The sequence below is a fragment of the Eurosta solidaginis genome, chromosome 5 (genome assembly GCF_040869045.1).
Source record: "Eurosta solidaginis isolate ZX-2024a chromosome 5, ASM4086904v1, whole genome shotgun sequence".
Lineage (NCBI taxonomy): Eukaryota > Metazoa > Arthropoda > Insecta > Diptera > Tephritidae > Eurosta > Eurosta solidaginis.
In genome coordinates, this window is record NC_090323.1 from 143,711,616 (window position 1) to 143,727,555 (window position 15,940).

A 15,940-nucleotide genomic window follows, 5' to 3' on the forward strand; every position below is an offset into this window, starting at 1 on the left:
GCAAAGAACACTTAGATTCCAACCGTCGGGCATGCTTTCTTCCGCCCATATTTTGCTAAGAAGCTGCTGCATGCGCCTTACCAACTCCTCGCCGCCGAACTTGAATAGCTCCGCAGGCAATCCATCAGCGCCCACGGCCTTGTTCTTTTCCAATCTGGTTATTGCTATTCTAACTTCGTCGTAACCGGGCGGGGGGACATATATTCCATCGTCATCGATTGCGGGATCGGGTTCTTCATCTCTGCGCGGTGAATTGCTGCCTCCATTTAAGAGGACAGAGAAGTGTTCCCTCCATAATCTAAGCACTCTCTGGATATCAGTTACAAGGTCGCCGTTTTCATTCCTACAGGAGTTTGCCCCGGTCTTAAAACCTTCCGTCTGTCGCCGTATTTTTTGGTAGAATTTTCGGGCGTTATTCCTGGTGGCTAGCAGCTCAAGCTCCTCGCACTCACGCCTTTCTGCTAATCTGTAATCAGTAATCAGTTTGATTTAAACACGCTATTGGTTGTGAAGTATAATTGTGAAGCACTACTCTCAAAATAATCTAAATAAATCAGTTTGCAATACTGAATATTGGAGTCGTTTATTCAACAGTTTAGCGATACGGGTGTTAGCAGAAGGTTTCAAATAAGCGGAATTTCCTAAATTCGTTACAGTATTGTTGTGCAACAAGGCCTTGTATGGAAAATAATCAAGAAAAAGCTAAATCAGCTGTTGGAATAACAACACCTGGTACTGAATTTTTTAAGTACCGACATACATTATAGTTATTTCTTTATTTTATCCTGCAAGAAGCTAACTACGAATTAACAGTAAATTGATTTCAAATAATAGCTAGTGTATATTATTATTTGATCATTTTCTTTGAAAAGAGCTGACTATTTTTCTATGGCGATGTCCGCAAAAAAGTTAGAACTCGATACCCCTTTATGACAACACACCCAGAAATTAGTGAGTAATGATGCCTTTTAAGGTAACGCTGCAAAACTTTAAACTTTTTTCAATAGGAGTTAGATTGAAGTGAGTTATTTTCAGTATTCTCGTCAGAAGTCAGCAACTCACTGTATTTTTGTAAAAGAGATCTTAGTTTTTTTCCTTTTAACTTATCTCAAACTTGTTACCTGGCGGAAAATATGATATTGGTAGAATTAAATATTGAGTAATATTAACGATAATCTGAAATAATCCAGGTTGTATAGAATATATTATCTCTAATTGCTTACAACTTAAAGAATTCTTCGTAAAACACATGGTTCACAAAAAGCACTCGATTTCCTGTCTGGGAAATATTTGTAAGGCACCGCATTATGCATCAAAACCCTGTTAACTTTACGAGACAATGATGACTTGAAATATAAGACTAACGGTGTTTGTTGGTAATAAATTCCCACGCCCAACCTCCCATCCGCTACGCCTAAAGCAGACATGGTCGTTCTACATTCCAATACTGCAGCGATATCAGCTTCTCTTGCCTCTATTACATCAAAATCTGGGAGTCTCAAAAATTACGTAAAACGTATCACTTTCTATTTTCTTTTTGGCTAAGTACAAACACAATTGATTACACTTTATATATAGAAAGACCCTAAAGGTATGAATGTAGCAAAGCGATAGTTTCGCACTACTGATATAATGACTACCTCCGAACTGATGTAATTCGGATGCACGGCGGGACAGTTGGCAGGCACACTTGAAACAACAGCACTAAAATCTGAGCCATTTAAATGTATGCATTTAAATCAGAGCTGCCTTGAGAGCTTTGGAAAGCAACGATAAAATATTCGGTATTCATCTGTATGTCGTGTGAGCGTAGCAAAGCAAACCGCATAGCGGAACTTTACAGGTGCCATCCCGAAATCAGCGGACTGACACTTTTTTTATCTAATTTGATGTTTCAATTTCTGACGCAGTACGATTTTGACATTAGGATGTTGAATTACAAAAACGAAGTATGTGGAATTTGTGTGTTTGTTCCGCCGCAGCATGCAGTTAATCAGTTTTCGCGTGTGCTTCGGCAGTATTACTTACTTACTTATATGGCGCTTAACCGCTTAAACGGTTACGGCCGTGCAACAAGGCGCCAAGCCGCTTTTTTGCTGTGCTTACTGTTGCCCAGCAGCGTTGCCATTTTGGTGCTTTTGGAGCCAGATCTAGCCCTTTTTTCTTGCGTTTAGCTCCAAAAATTTCGCTTTAGCCCCTAGCTCTTCATAATTAAATTAATAGAGCAATTAAGGCAACGCTTGCCGCACAATATAGAAACGCTTAAGAAGTGGTCTTAAACGGCTGAATAAATGCTCTCATTACTTTGAAATAAACAACGATCTCTTAAAATTAATGAACACAAAAAATATTTATGAGTATAGCAAAAAAGATAATTCATCGTCTAAGGACGAAATCATAGATTTTGAAGTCTAAGATCCTTCAAATATATCTCGTCCCAGCATAAACTTGAATATTGCACAGGTGTATTTTAATGGTACACCCGTAGGACCTTAAAAATTGAATGAAAAAAATTTGAAAAAAATTAAATTAATTTTCACCGTCCAACATTTTGCCAAGTGACAGTAGCGTGAAAAATACTTCTACCACTGGGTTTTAATTCAGACGATGAAAAAGTGGCGTTGAAAATGGGCGCTTAAGGTCTGCAAAGGGGGGAGTTGGCGTTTCGTAGAATTTCGTCATGTTAAGTTTCAGTTGACAGCACTGCCCCTCTCAATACGATAGTTTAGCGCTAGTTCGGAACTAGTGTAATTCGCGGCAGGGAATATACTTATGTTATTGTATGCAACAAATGAATTCTTTCTTTAAGTTTTATATCGTTATTGTTGGTTTAGCGTTATGAATGGTCGCTGATAGTGATTTTCATTATAGATCCATGGTATATTTTGTCATCGTTTAATTTAAGCACAAAAATGCAACGACATTTGCACCCACACTCACCACTTTGTGCATATAATTTTGTGTCTAGCTGCATACTGTCTTAGATCATTGATGGCTTTACAAATGCCCTTGTTGTTGTTGTATGTTATTGCATTGGCAGATATGGATGACTGTGGATGTCAAAGCTAGACAGAGCGTGTCTTATATACGAAGCACAGTGTAACGAGAGCAGCCTGAAATTTCGAGGAAATTTAGTTGGAAATTCAGAAGACTGCACTGTGTGACAGTGAAAATACACTTTTGCGATACACATGAGTTTGAGGGTTAAGTCGGGCACACAAACACAGTTAGAGTATCGAAAACCCCTTTTTCATATGTTTATTTCTGTTTAATCTACGAACGGAATTTGTATGTCCTTAAAAAAACGATTTTTTACACTTCCGACACAATGCAATTAGAATATAATATAGAAATGTCTAAGAAGCGGTGAAAAAATTCAATTTCAATGCAGTGCAAATACTCAGAATTGTCTCTTAATTTTATGAGCTGTTGTTTCTTAGCGTTCAAGTACAAATATTTGTCGATAACAAGCAGTCAAAATCGAATATTTTAGTCGAATTTTAATTGGTTTGGTAAATTCATCAAGTAACTGTCTCAAGGAACTATCCACTATGGAGAGGAATACAATTAGAAACATGAGCAATGAATTCCAGTAAATTGGTGATAATAGACTCTAGCAAACAACAACTTTTATAATTGATGTAAAAGTTAGGCTTTTTGACTAATTTGTTTTTTAACTGCATTTATGCATAATTTTATTCCACCTATTCGACCTCGCTAGGCTTCCTTACATCCTAAAGGGTTATCTATTTATTTTCACAAGAAATATACATTAGGTCATTAAACAAGTATCAAGAAACGGTCATGGATTTATGTACATACATATAAACATAAGAAATAGAAAAAAGTTCTATTAGAGCGTACAATTACTGTCGTATGCTGACGACATTGATATCATCGGCCTAAAACCCGCGCGGAAAGCTCTGCTCACTCCAAGCTGGAAAGAGAAGCGGAAACAATCGGTTTTGATGGTGATTGAGGACAAAATGAAGTACCTGCTATCATCACGCAAATAGTCAGCGCATTTTCGCCTTGGTAACAAAAAAACCATATGAGGTGGGTTTGGTCAAAGGTGTATGTTTGCTCAGTCGATCCATAGTCCGGTGGAGTTCCCACATCCCCCACCTTAATAAATATACAGTAAATCAAATGTCATAAACTTGTACCATTCTTCATTGGTATCATTGTTATACTAAATTTTTTGGTTATAAACATAAAAGGTATATAGCGGCAATTAAATCAGTATCTTCGTTTTTGTTTACAGTATTTTCTCTTTTTTCGTTATTTACTTGCAATTAAAAAGCCAACCAACCAACTTTTCGTTTTTTTACCAACCAATTTGTTTTTTTATAATTTATTTTAATAATTTGGGAAAAATTTTAAACAACGTGACATCAGGACGGACAAGGCGACAGCTGTTTCGATTATACCTTGTAAATCTCTTCAAAGCCTTTTCTCCCGGGAGTGGGAGTCGAACCCGCACTTCTACGATAGTTGATTAGAAATTTTGAAAAATCGTCAAAATATTCCTTGCAAAAGATCCGGTTAATATTTGGAAGTGACAAATCGTAGCAAGAAAATTTCAGAATTTTTATTTGAATTTTTTTTCGCGCTGTAACGGATAGCACTTTATCAAAAGCAATATATTCACTAGTAGGATCTATTCATTTTACAAAAGGGGCGGCTTGATGTTTTTTGCAAAGTTTACTCATTCAGTATTTGTTCGAAGTTCAAACCAAGAAAACAAGTACTAAGAACTATAATTTTACCAGGCCTGTTTCTAAGATTAGTCTGTCAATTCTTTAATGTTCTTCAAAAAAAAACGTTTTTGTTTTTATTTTAATTGGAACGTTACACTATGCATCGTTGGCTCGTTCAAGTGCCACCGTCACGGGTCAAATAATTTGCCATCATTGCAGTAAATTTGCTTTTTTACTTTTTTTCGTTTGATTATATTCCTATTTTTGCCGGCGCCGGCTTTGGCAATGATACCCCGTTCACGATGGCGATAGAAAGTGAGCATGTAATTGACATAAAGCGCAATTGAATGAATGATTATATATCTTTTAGAAACTTGTTTCACAAGAATATGCTAAAATCATATTAGCAAGGCAAATATTCCAGTAGAAAAAAGAAAGAAACATTAGCGGCCCTTCAGTGTCTAGGGGACCTTTTTCGCATTTTCTTAATACGCGCTTAACCATCTAGATAACTTTTTGCCAAGGCCCAGAAAGCAGCGAAAACTGCCGCCAATTGGGGATACCAAGGGATCTCGCATCTAGTCCCGTGAAATATTGTTGGTAATGCAGCTAAGGTAAGGTTGAACTGGCCGGCCCGTGAGGATCTCACATAGACTGAATGTGTCCATAGTGTTACCAGAAGATTGATCAACAACTAATTTTCTTCATTGCATTCTCTTATGCGCATAAAGTGCCCTTAAGATCTTCTACACCCCCTCCTCCGCGTTGAGCTGCCAACAACTTACTGCTATAATTATTCCTAGATATTTTGTACAGGGTTTACTCTGCCTTCTTCCTAGCTGAGGTCAAGTCCAATTCGCAACCTTATACATTGGTAGTGCAAAATAACCTTGGATACGCTGAACTGAATGTAGTTTTCATTGATTCGTCTATGATTTTAGTTGTATGTAAATATGTAAATTGCTCGCATAATCGCAGTCATTCGTAAATTCATTCATTCCTTGCTTGAACTTCTTATGATTTCTACTATTTTACGTTGTATGCTGTATCGTATTTAGTTTTATTTCCAACGCCTTTTTGATTTACATATGAGAAAATAATTTCATTGCCATTAACCTACCTGTTAGTTTTCGTGTCTTACAATATCGTGTTGAGCCTAGCCCTGAACTTGAACCTGAGATGGATGTCATTGAATTGCTTTGCCTGTCGAGAAGTTGTAGCTTGGTACACAAATCTTTGTTTTCGCTGTAGTGCCAGACTTGTTCGTTACTTACCATTTTGAAGCTTTCTTTTATTTTAATTGTCTCTAATTTAAAGTATTTTTCTTCAGTCCTGCAATGAGAGAGAGATAACGAGGTAATGTATTCGCTAGCATACGTGAGCATTATTTAATTTAAAATTAAGTAAATGTAGTTTTCTGAAATCCGTAACTATACAAGAGTAATTAAAACACCAAGAAATTGCTAGGGAGTACTAAATTTAGACAAGTTAAGATTAAGATGAACCCTCTAAATGTATTTCTGCCGTGAAAGGCTTCTCAGCGAAAATTCATCTGCCTTGCAGATGCCGTTCAATGTCGGGATCCGTACCGCCTATTTATAGTGGCACTACTCAAATCGCAACGCAAGCTGGTCTAAAATCTCCTCGGAGGTATATCGCTATAACTTAACCTAGATCTATTTTATTATTGCTAACCGCAGGTATTTTGGAATCAGTTCCGTGGGTTTCGCAAGTCTCAGCGTCCTGCCCCCAAAAAATATTGTAACGAATGTTAGCAGCACTGAGCGATGCTATCGTCTCTAAGCCGATGCTAAGCAGTGACGTGAATTCACATCCATAGATCAATCATTATGTATCTACATAAACGAAACAATAATTGCGTCTACACATATGTACCATGTACGTATACGAGCAGCGGAGGGTCAATGCACAAACACATGCATATATCTGAGATACTCCTATAAGTATGCAATGAGAAAAACTATAAAATTGTGCAATTGTAGTTACAGCTGAGAAGTTTGAGAGCTGCTGGACTAGTAGATTCTGGAAGCGCCTAGAAGATGCGAAGGTTGAAATCAAAGAGTATAAAAGGCGGCAATTGTAGAGGCGCTGGAATTCAGTTTGATTTGAGATTTCGATTAAGACGCTATCTAGCGAGCAAGAGCAGTATTATTTTGAATAGTAGAGTTTCGTTTGAGCTATCAATAAGTTTGGTTATTAAGCAAGCTATTCGTTGCACAGTTTGAGCGTTATTGTGAAGTACTTTAATAAAGGCCATTTTGCATTATTACATATTGGAGTTATTTATTCAACAGTTTAGTGATTCGAACTTAGCAAAACGGCAAATAAGAGGATTTGCAAGTAAATTCATTACAATATGTTAACGAAAGACTTAAGACACAAACCTTTTGTATGATTAATAATTCGAGATTTACAAAAGCGTTTAAGCCATATTACCTCAAAAGCATATAAAACCCGCTTTTATTGGAAAATTTCGGTTAAAAGATTTTTTCAGTATTTACTAGCGAAAAAGCATCTGAATGAAATTTTAAATCACATGGAATTTACTAGTACCGACACGAATTCCACACAATCCGAAATCTATTCAATAAAAAAACAGATACATAGCGCGATTTACCATCTAGGAGATTCTTCTAACTTGCGTTGTACTCCTATTAATTTTCTCCCCAGATTGGCGGGACAGGACCTACGTGTTTTCTGCGGACTCCGAACGGCAGCTGCAAGGCAAATGAATTTTCACTGAGAAGCTTTTCATGGCAGAAATACTCACGGACTATTTGCCAAATCACTGCCGAAGGGGGACCCCGCTTAGAAAAAATTTTTTATGCTGCTTTGCCTGGGACACGCTACCACTACCATCTGCCAACTGTAGTATCTGTCTCAAAAATCCTGAGCTATTTTTCTTAGGGCAATTCGATTAGTATATGCATTAGGGTGCGGTTCATCAATGAGCTATGTTGGTCATGAAATATTTTATTGAGTAATAAATTGTCTTTTTAAGACATTACTAAAATTGCTTCAAAAATCAATAAAAATGTTAATAAAATATTAAAAGTATTCTACGCGTGTATTGGCATACGTTTTTATATTTGCCTCTATTTAGTAAAATCTAAATTTTCTGTCCCGTTGCGAATGACGCAATCAACCGAAACATTTTAAGTGGGCCGTAGGTAACTTACCATTAACCCCTTTGGCAATTCGGTGAATATAAATATTCAAGGTTAAAAACAATAAATAAACAAACAATCTTAAACAACTTTGGATCTCTAAGATCAAAAAATTTTAAAATTCTTAATGCAATCGGCTTTTGATTGATATTTATAACAAAGATAATCACTGGGAAAGCCTTTGATGAGATTTAGCTAATATATGGGTATCATAAATTATTAATATATGGACATTTCCATCGCAAGTGGTACTAAACTTTTGAAATATCATATACTAAATATAATAAGCCAATTAGAAATGCAGTTGGCTAGATTTCATTTTAACAACATTCCCTTATTTATACGCTTGTAAAACCAAAAATCAGTGCCGTGTAAGAACACTCATCATGACCCCACAAGCCGCTCTACCTTAATAATTAGGAGCCACTTCATTAGTCTCAGTCACATGATCTTCAACTCTTGGCAGTTCCGCACTTGGTCTCAAGCCTTTTCTCCTTGCTTCATCAAGTGCAACTCTTATTTCCTTTTCATATCAGCCTTTGTGCTTCAAGGATTATAGCTTTCTATATCAACCCATCCACGCTTTCATTACGATGTCATATTACCGGTATCCCATTATAGCTCAAGTTTCTCGTTAAACCAATTCTATGCAGTGATCAGTTGAACTCTCAACACAATAACGAAATATGTAACTATAAATATATAATTTTAAGAACTGGGAAAGGTGCTATTACTTTATTGGATCACAATGGACTAATTTAGTGGAAATGCTCACATATAAATTCTGTATATGAATATAGTCAGGTAATCAAAATGTTAGGACCGCAAGTTTTTTTCTAAGATTTCGCAATGACCTCAGACGAAGCAGATATTTAAGTTGTCACATACGTACATATGTATGAAAGCGTGGTTGTGTGATGCAACCATTAACAGATAATAAATGTTTCATACAAAGCTTTGTTATTTATGATCTTTCCTAACGTGGGTTGCCGGTAAAACAGCCATTAAAGAAGATAAGATTTAAAATATTTTTTAATTAGCAATTGCATACAAACTTTGAAAACCTTAAAATTTTAATAACTTTATGCCTGTTCTATGTATCTCTGTAACACAGCAGCGCACAGAAAAATAGCAGCGAACATTTTTTTTCATATTTCGTCAACTTAATTTTATTTTCGATATTTTAGGATCAAATTCTATGAATTTTGTAACTTAAACGGTGCAAATTAATCTCAAAAACATTTTCGAAAATGTTCGAAAATTCGAACTTTTTATTTGGAGCTCTTTGAATTGGATATGCATTATTAATGCCCAGTATGTTTTGGTCCCACAAAGCACAAGTTATTGATCTCTCGAGATTCGCATTGATTTTTTTTAAATATTTGCCAAAAGGTTTTTCAAGTTTTCTTCCAGATAAAATATAATTTTCACACCCTGTATAGAGTAAAATTAAAAACACCCTTCGGAAAAAAATGTCAAAAACCAATGCGAATTTTCGAAAGACCTATAACACTGGTCGACGGCCAAAATTTACCAGAGACGCCGTTATGAAATTCGTATGTAAAACCACCCTCTGATTTCGAAAATCGAGTTCATTTTTGATTCTATGGTACCGTTTTTGAGATATTTGCAATTTACCGTTATTCGAAAAAAACAAAAAGATGGCTCCCTTTAATTACGTATATCTCACGAACGGGTCCAGCAAACAAGTTAACAGAATCGGAAATACGATAAAATTTGCTATAAATGCGTCATACATTGTTTTTTGCTCAACCATATAGTTTTCGAGATATTAGCTCATCATTTCAGATTTTTGTTTTTTTTTTTTTATGAAAAAATATGAAAAAAATTACTTTTTGCGAGGGCAGCATTCCAAAACCACAACTTTTTTCCCAAATATTTTTTATCTACGTAAAGCTCTGTTTAATTAGAAAAAAGATAAGCTATCACCGAAGAAAATCGATGCAAAACTACGTAAGTTATAAGCGATCAAATAAAAATACCCAGGTTGCGCAACTTCAATGTATGTATACATACATACATATATTAAAGGTATAAAGTGCAAATGGGATATTATCCGGATAAACGAATAACACCATAACAATGATAATACCTTTTCTTTAAATAAATCAAATAGTACTTTTAATACTCGAATTGTTTTATAGTAGGTAGAGTGGTTGCATCGAAAGGAAGAGTGGTTGGGTTCGAAAGCTGCTGTAGGCATGTAGTTACAAACATGTATTTCCGTCACTTATGGGTAAGTATGCAGGTAGATTTTCAAAATTATAAGACACAGAAAATTTTTAAAGCCTACATCTAAAGCAGGTAGTATTTTCTTTTCCCGGCTTCGTATAAAAAGGAACCTTTCTGTCTAGGTAAGATTTGATTTTTTAAATTTTATTCTTGTTCCGAGTATAAATATGAGTTAATGCGCCTTGAAACTTCATAACATCTGCAAGGCTCGCCGGAGATAGTTCAGTTCATGAGTCAAATTTCAAAACCGTGATTTAGTAAAAAAAATAAAATGAGTAAAAGGACGCGAGAATTTGAGTATAATAACGATCCAGATATGTTCTGTTTCATGTGTGGCCAATATACTATCATAAGGCGACGACGAGTGTTCTCAGATCATATCAAAACTTTATACTCCAAGTATTTTGGCATTGAGCCTAAAAATGCTGAAAAACCATGGACACCGAACACTTTGTGTACATCGTGTCGAGTAGAATTGATTCAGTCGGAATCCGGACAACAAATAAAATTTGATACACCAATGATATGGAGTAGGTTCTCTACTTGCCATTCAATAGAGTGTTATATTTGTCAAACAAAAGTACTTGGCGTTGGAAGATCAAGAAGAGTAACCTATGCCAGCGTACCTACATAACATTACCAGTACTACATTCAACGGCAGTTGCGGATCCAGTTCCATTGTCAACAGTAACATCTGAGTGCGGGGAATCAAGTTGTACCGAATTTCGCATGGGAAAGGAGAGAAACGTTCTATCACAAGCACAACTTAATGATTGGATAAGAGATTTGGAACTATCCAAGGAAAAAGCCGAGATCCACACTTCTCGTATGCAACAATTTAAATTTGTATCATCCGATGTTAAGGTGATATATTGTAGAACTCGTCACGAACCATTTTCCAAACACTATACGAAGAAAGACAGTATATGCTACTGCAACGACATTCCTGGTTTATTCAAAGAGTTTGGTCAAACATATGATTCAAAAGAGTGGCGATTGTTCATAGACAGCAATAAACTGAGCTTAAAGGCTGTATTATTGCATATTGGTAACAAAAAGCCTTCTATCCCGCTAGCACATGCAGTAAATACAAAGGAAACCTACGAGGAAATGCAAAAACTACTCAAATTTATCAAATATGAAGGGCATGATTGGAAAATATGTTCTGATCTCAAAGTCGTTGCAATGCTATGCGGTCTACAAAGTGGCTACACCAAGCACTACTGCTTCCTCTGCAAATGGGATAGCCGAGCTCGTAAGGACCACTACGTCAGAAAGGATTGGCCGGAAAGAGTCGAGTTTACCGTTGGTGTGGATAACATCAAATACACCCCTCTTGTCAAGAAAGAGAAAATCATACTTCCACCCTTACACATCAAGCTCGGTCTCATTAAAAACTTTGTTAAGGCTTTGGACAAAGAAGGCGAAGCATTCGACTATTTGAAAACAATTTTTCCAGATATTTCTCAAGCCAAGATAAAGGAAGGTATTTTTGTCGGACCACAAATAAAAAAGTTGATCAACAATAATCAGTTCAAAGGACTACTCTCATCAGTTGAGGCAGCAGCGTGGGAATCCTTTGAAAAGGTCGTTGCTTCTTTTCTCGGTAGACACAAAAGCCCTAACTACGAGCAGATAGTGAATGACTTAATCAATAATTGGGTAAATATTAAAGGCCTATTAAAATTAATTTCCCAAAATTCTATAACTTGTTTACCTAACTAATATTTTCTTTCCACGCGTAAATATGTCGTTAAAAATTCACTTTCTGCACTCACATTTGAGCTTTTTTCCGGCAAATCTTGGCGACGAAAGTGACGAACATGGCGAAAGGTTTCATCAGCAAATGAAAATAATTGAAAATCGATATCAGGGATTCTGGAACGTCGCAATGATGGGTGATTACTGCTGGTTTCTCATAAGAGAAACCGATCCTAAACTGAATAAGCGTCAAAGTCGAACGCATAATTATTTCGACTACATAGTAAAATAAAATTAAGATAAAGATTGTTAGAATATAGTACAAACATAAATAAATTTAAAAAAAAAGGTTAAAGATATGGGTAATTTCATTCATAAATTGAACTTTTAACTAAATAGAAACAGAGCATAGCTAGATATTTCACTCTTCTTTATACCATACATACGTTTTGAGGTATACGTTGAAATTGCGCAACCTGGGTATTTTTATTTGATCGCTTATAACTTACGTAGTTTTGCATCGCTTTTCTTCGATGATAGCTTATCTTTTTTCTAATTAAACAGAACTTTACGTAAATAAAAAATATTTGGAAAAAAAGTTGTGGTTTTGGAATGCTGCCCTCGAAAAAAGTAATTTTTTTCATATTTTTTCATAAAAAAAAACAAAAATCTGAAATGATTAGCTAACATTTCGAAAACTATATGGTTGAGCAAAAAACAATGTATGATGCATTTATAGCAAATTTTATCGTCTTTCCGATTCTGTTAACTTATTTGCAATTGCAGCCATCTTTTTGGTTTTTCGAATAACGGTAAATTGCAAATATCTCAAAAACGGTACCATAGAATCAAAAATGAACTCAATTTTCGAAATCAGGGGGTGATTTTACATACGAATTTCATAACGGCGTTTCTGATAAAGAAAAAAAGTTGAAATTCGTGGTCCAGTGTAATTTGCACTTTGTTGGACCAAGACTGATTGCGCTGCAAGACTGCAAAATAAGAAAAATTGGAGAGTTTCAAATAAAAAGCTCGAAGCCTTCGTAAAACTTTCTGGAATTTTCGAAAACGTACAAACTTTGAAAACCTTAAAATTTTAATAACTTTATGCCTGTTCTATGTATGTGTGTAACACAGCAGCGCACAGAAAAATAGCAGTGAACATTTTTTGTCATATTTCGTCAACTTAATTTTTTTTCGATATTTTAGGACCAAATTCTATGCATTTTGTAACTTAAACGGTGCAAATTAATCTCAAAAACGTTTTCGAAAATGTTCGAAAATTCGAACTTTTTATTTGGAGCTCTTTGAATTGGATATGCATTATTAATGTCCAGTATGTTTTGGTCCCACAAAGCACAAGTTATTGATCTCTCGAGATTCGCATTGATTTTTTTTAAATTTTTGCCAAAAGGTTTTTCAAGTTTTCTTCCAGATAAAATATAATTTTCACACCCTGTATAGAGTAAAATTAAAAACACTCTTCGGAAAAAAATGTCAAAAACCAATGCGAATTTTCGATAGACCTATAATTTGCACTTTGTTGGACCAAGACTGATTGCGCTGCAAGACTGCAAAATAAGAAAATTGGAGAGTTTCAAATAAAAAGCTCGAAGCCTTCGTAAAACTTTCTGGAATTTTCGAAAACGTACAAACTTTGAAAACCTTAAAATTTTAATAACTTTATGCTTGTTCTATGTATGTGTGTAACACAGCAGCGTACAGAAAAACAGCAGTGAACATATTTTTTTTGTCATATTTCGTCAATTTCATTTTATTTTCGATATTTTAGGACCAAATTCTATGAATTTTGTAACTTAAATGGTGCAAATTAATCTCAAAAACATTTTCGAAAATGTTCGAAAATTTGAAATTTTTATTTGAAGCTCTCTGAGTTGGATATGCAGATATGCATTATTAATGCCCGTATGTTTTGGTCCCACAAAGCACAAGTTATTGATCTCTCGAGATTCGCATTGATTTTTTTTAAATTTTTGCCAAAAGGTTTTTCAAGTTTTCTTCCAGATAAAATATAATTTTCAAACCCTGCATAGAGTAAAATTAAAAACACTCTTCGGAAAAAAATGTCAAAAACCAATGCGAATTTTCGAAAGACCTATAATTTGCACTTTGTTGGACCAAGACTGATTGCGCTGCAAGACTGCAAAATAAGAAAAATTGGAGAGTTTCAAATAAAAAGCTCGAAGCCTTCGTAAAACTTTCTGGAATTTTCGAAAACGTACAAACTTTGAAAACCTTAAAATTTTAATAACTTTATGCCTGTTCTATGTATGTGTGTAACACAGCAGCGCACAGAAAAATAGCAGTGAACATTTTTTGTCATATTTCGTCAACTTAATTTTTTTTCGATATTTTAGGACCAAATTCTATGCATTTTGTAACTTAAACGGTGCAAATTAATCTCAAAAACGTTTTCGAAAATGTTCGAAAATTCGAACTTTTTATTTGGAGCTCTTTGAATTGGATATGCATTATTAATGTCCAGTATGTTTTGGTCCCACAAAGCACAAGTTATTGATCTCTCGAGATTCGCATTGATTTTTTTTAAATTTTTGCCAAAAGGTTTTTCAAGTTTTCTTCCAGATAAAATATAATTTTCACACCCTGTATAGAGTAAAATTAAAAACACTCTTCGGAAAAAAATGTCAAAAACCAATGCGAATTTTCGATAGACCTATAATTTGCACTTTGTTGGACCAAGACTGATTGCGCTGCAAGACTGCAAAATAAGAAAATTGGAGAGTTTCAAATAAAAAGCTCGAAGCCTTCGTAAAACTTTCTGGAATTTTCGAAAACGTACAAACTTTGAAAACCTTAAAATTTTAATAACTTTATGCTTGTTCTATGTATGTGTGTAACACAGCAGCGTACAGAAAAACAGCAGTGAACATATTTTTTTTGTCATATTTCGTCAATTTCATTTTATTTTCGATATTTTAGGACCAAATTCTATGAATTTTGTAACTTAAATGGTGCAAATTAATCTCAAAAACATTTTCGAAAATGTTCGAAAATTTGAAATTTTTATTTGAAGCTCTCTGAGTTGGATATGCAGATATGCATTATTAATGCCCGTATGTTTTGGTCCCACAAAGCACAAGTTATTGATCTCTCGAGATTCGCATTGATTTTTTTTAAATTTTTGCCAAAAGGTTTTTCAAGTTTTCTTCCAGATAAAATATAATTTTCAAACCCTGCATAGAGTAAAATTAAAAACACTCTTCGGAAAAAAATGTCAAAAACCAATGCGAATTTTCGAAAGACCTATAATTTGCACTTTGTTGGACCAAGACTGATTGCGCTGCAAGACTGCAAAATAAGAAAAATTGGAGAGTTTCAAATAAAAAGCTCGAAGCCTTCGTAAAACTTTCTGGAATTTTCGAAAACGTACAAACTTTGAAAACCTTAAAACTTTAAGTTCTATGTATATGTGTAACACAGCAGCGCACAGAAAAATAGCAGTGAACATTTTTTTTCATATTTCGTTAACTTAATTTTATTTTCGATATTTTAGGACCAAATTCTATTAATTTTGTAACTTAAACGGTGCAAATTAATCTCAAAAACGTTTTCGAAAATTCGAAATTTTTTTTTGGAGCTCTTTGAATTGGATATGCATTATTAATGCCCAGTATGTTTTGGTCCCACAAAGCACAAGTTATTGATCTCTCGAGATTCGCATTGATTTTTTTTTAATTTTTGCGAAAAGGTTTTTCAAGTTTTCTTCCAGATAAAATATAACTTTCACACCCTGTATAGAGTAAAATTAAAAACACCCTTCGGAAAAAAATGTCAAAACCCAATGCGAATTTTCGAAAGACCTATAATTTGCACTTTGCTGGACCAAGACTGATTGCGCTGCAAGACTGCAAAATAAGAAAAATTGGAGAGTTTCAAATAAAAAGCTCGAAGCCTTCGTAAAACTTTCTGGAATTTTCGAAAACGTACAAACTTTGAAAACCTTAAAATTTTAATAACTTTATGCCTGTTCTATGTATGTGTGTAACACAGCAGCGCACAGAAAAATAGCAGTGAACATTTTTTTTTTCATATTTCGTCAACTTAATTTTATTTTCG

The 15,940-nt window shown here is 34.7% G+C and overlaps 1 protein-coding gene across 14 annotated transcripts in view; it reads left to right on the forward strand.

The window, feature by feature from the left end:
- rgn (regeneration) overlaps nucleotides 1–15,940 on the forward strand; it is a 399,549-nt gene that overhangs the window by 314,812 nt on the left and 68,797 nt on the right. Inside the window, exon 1 of one of the 14 annotated variants that reach the window (XM_067789682.1) lies at nucleotides 6,335–6,350. The exons of the other annotated variants lie outside the window; for them this stretch is intronic. The gene's annotated coding sequence lies outside the window, so the exon portion shown is untranslated. Of the gene's footprint in view, nucleotides 1–6,334; nucleotides 6,351–15,940 lie in introns of those variants that run through there. 14 annotated transcript variants of the gene reach the window in all.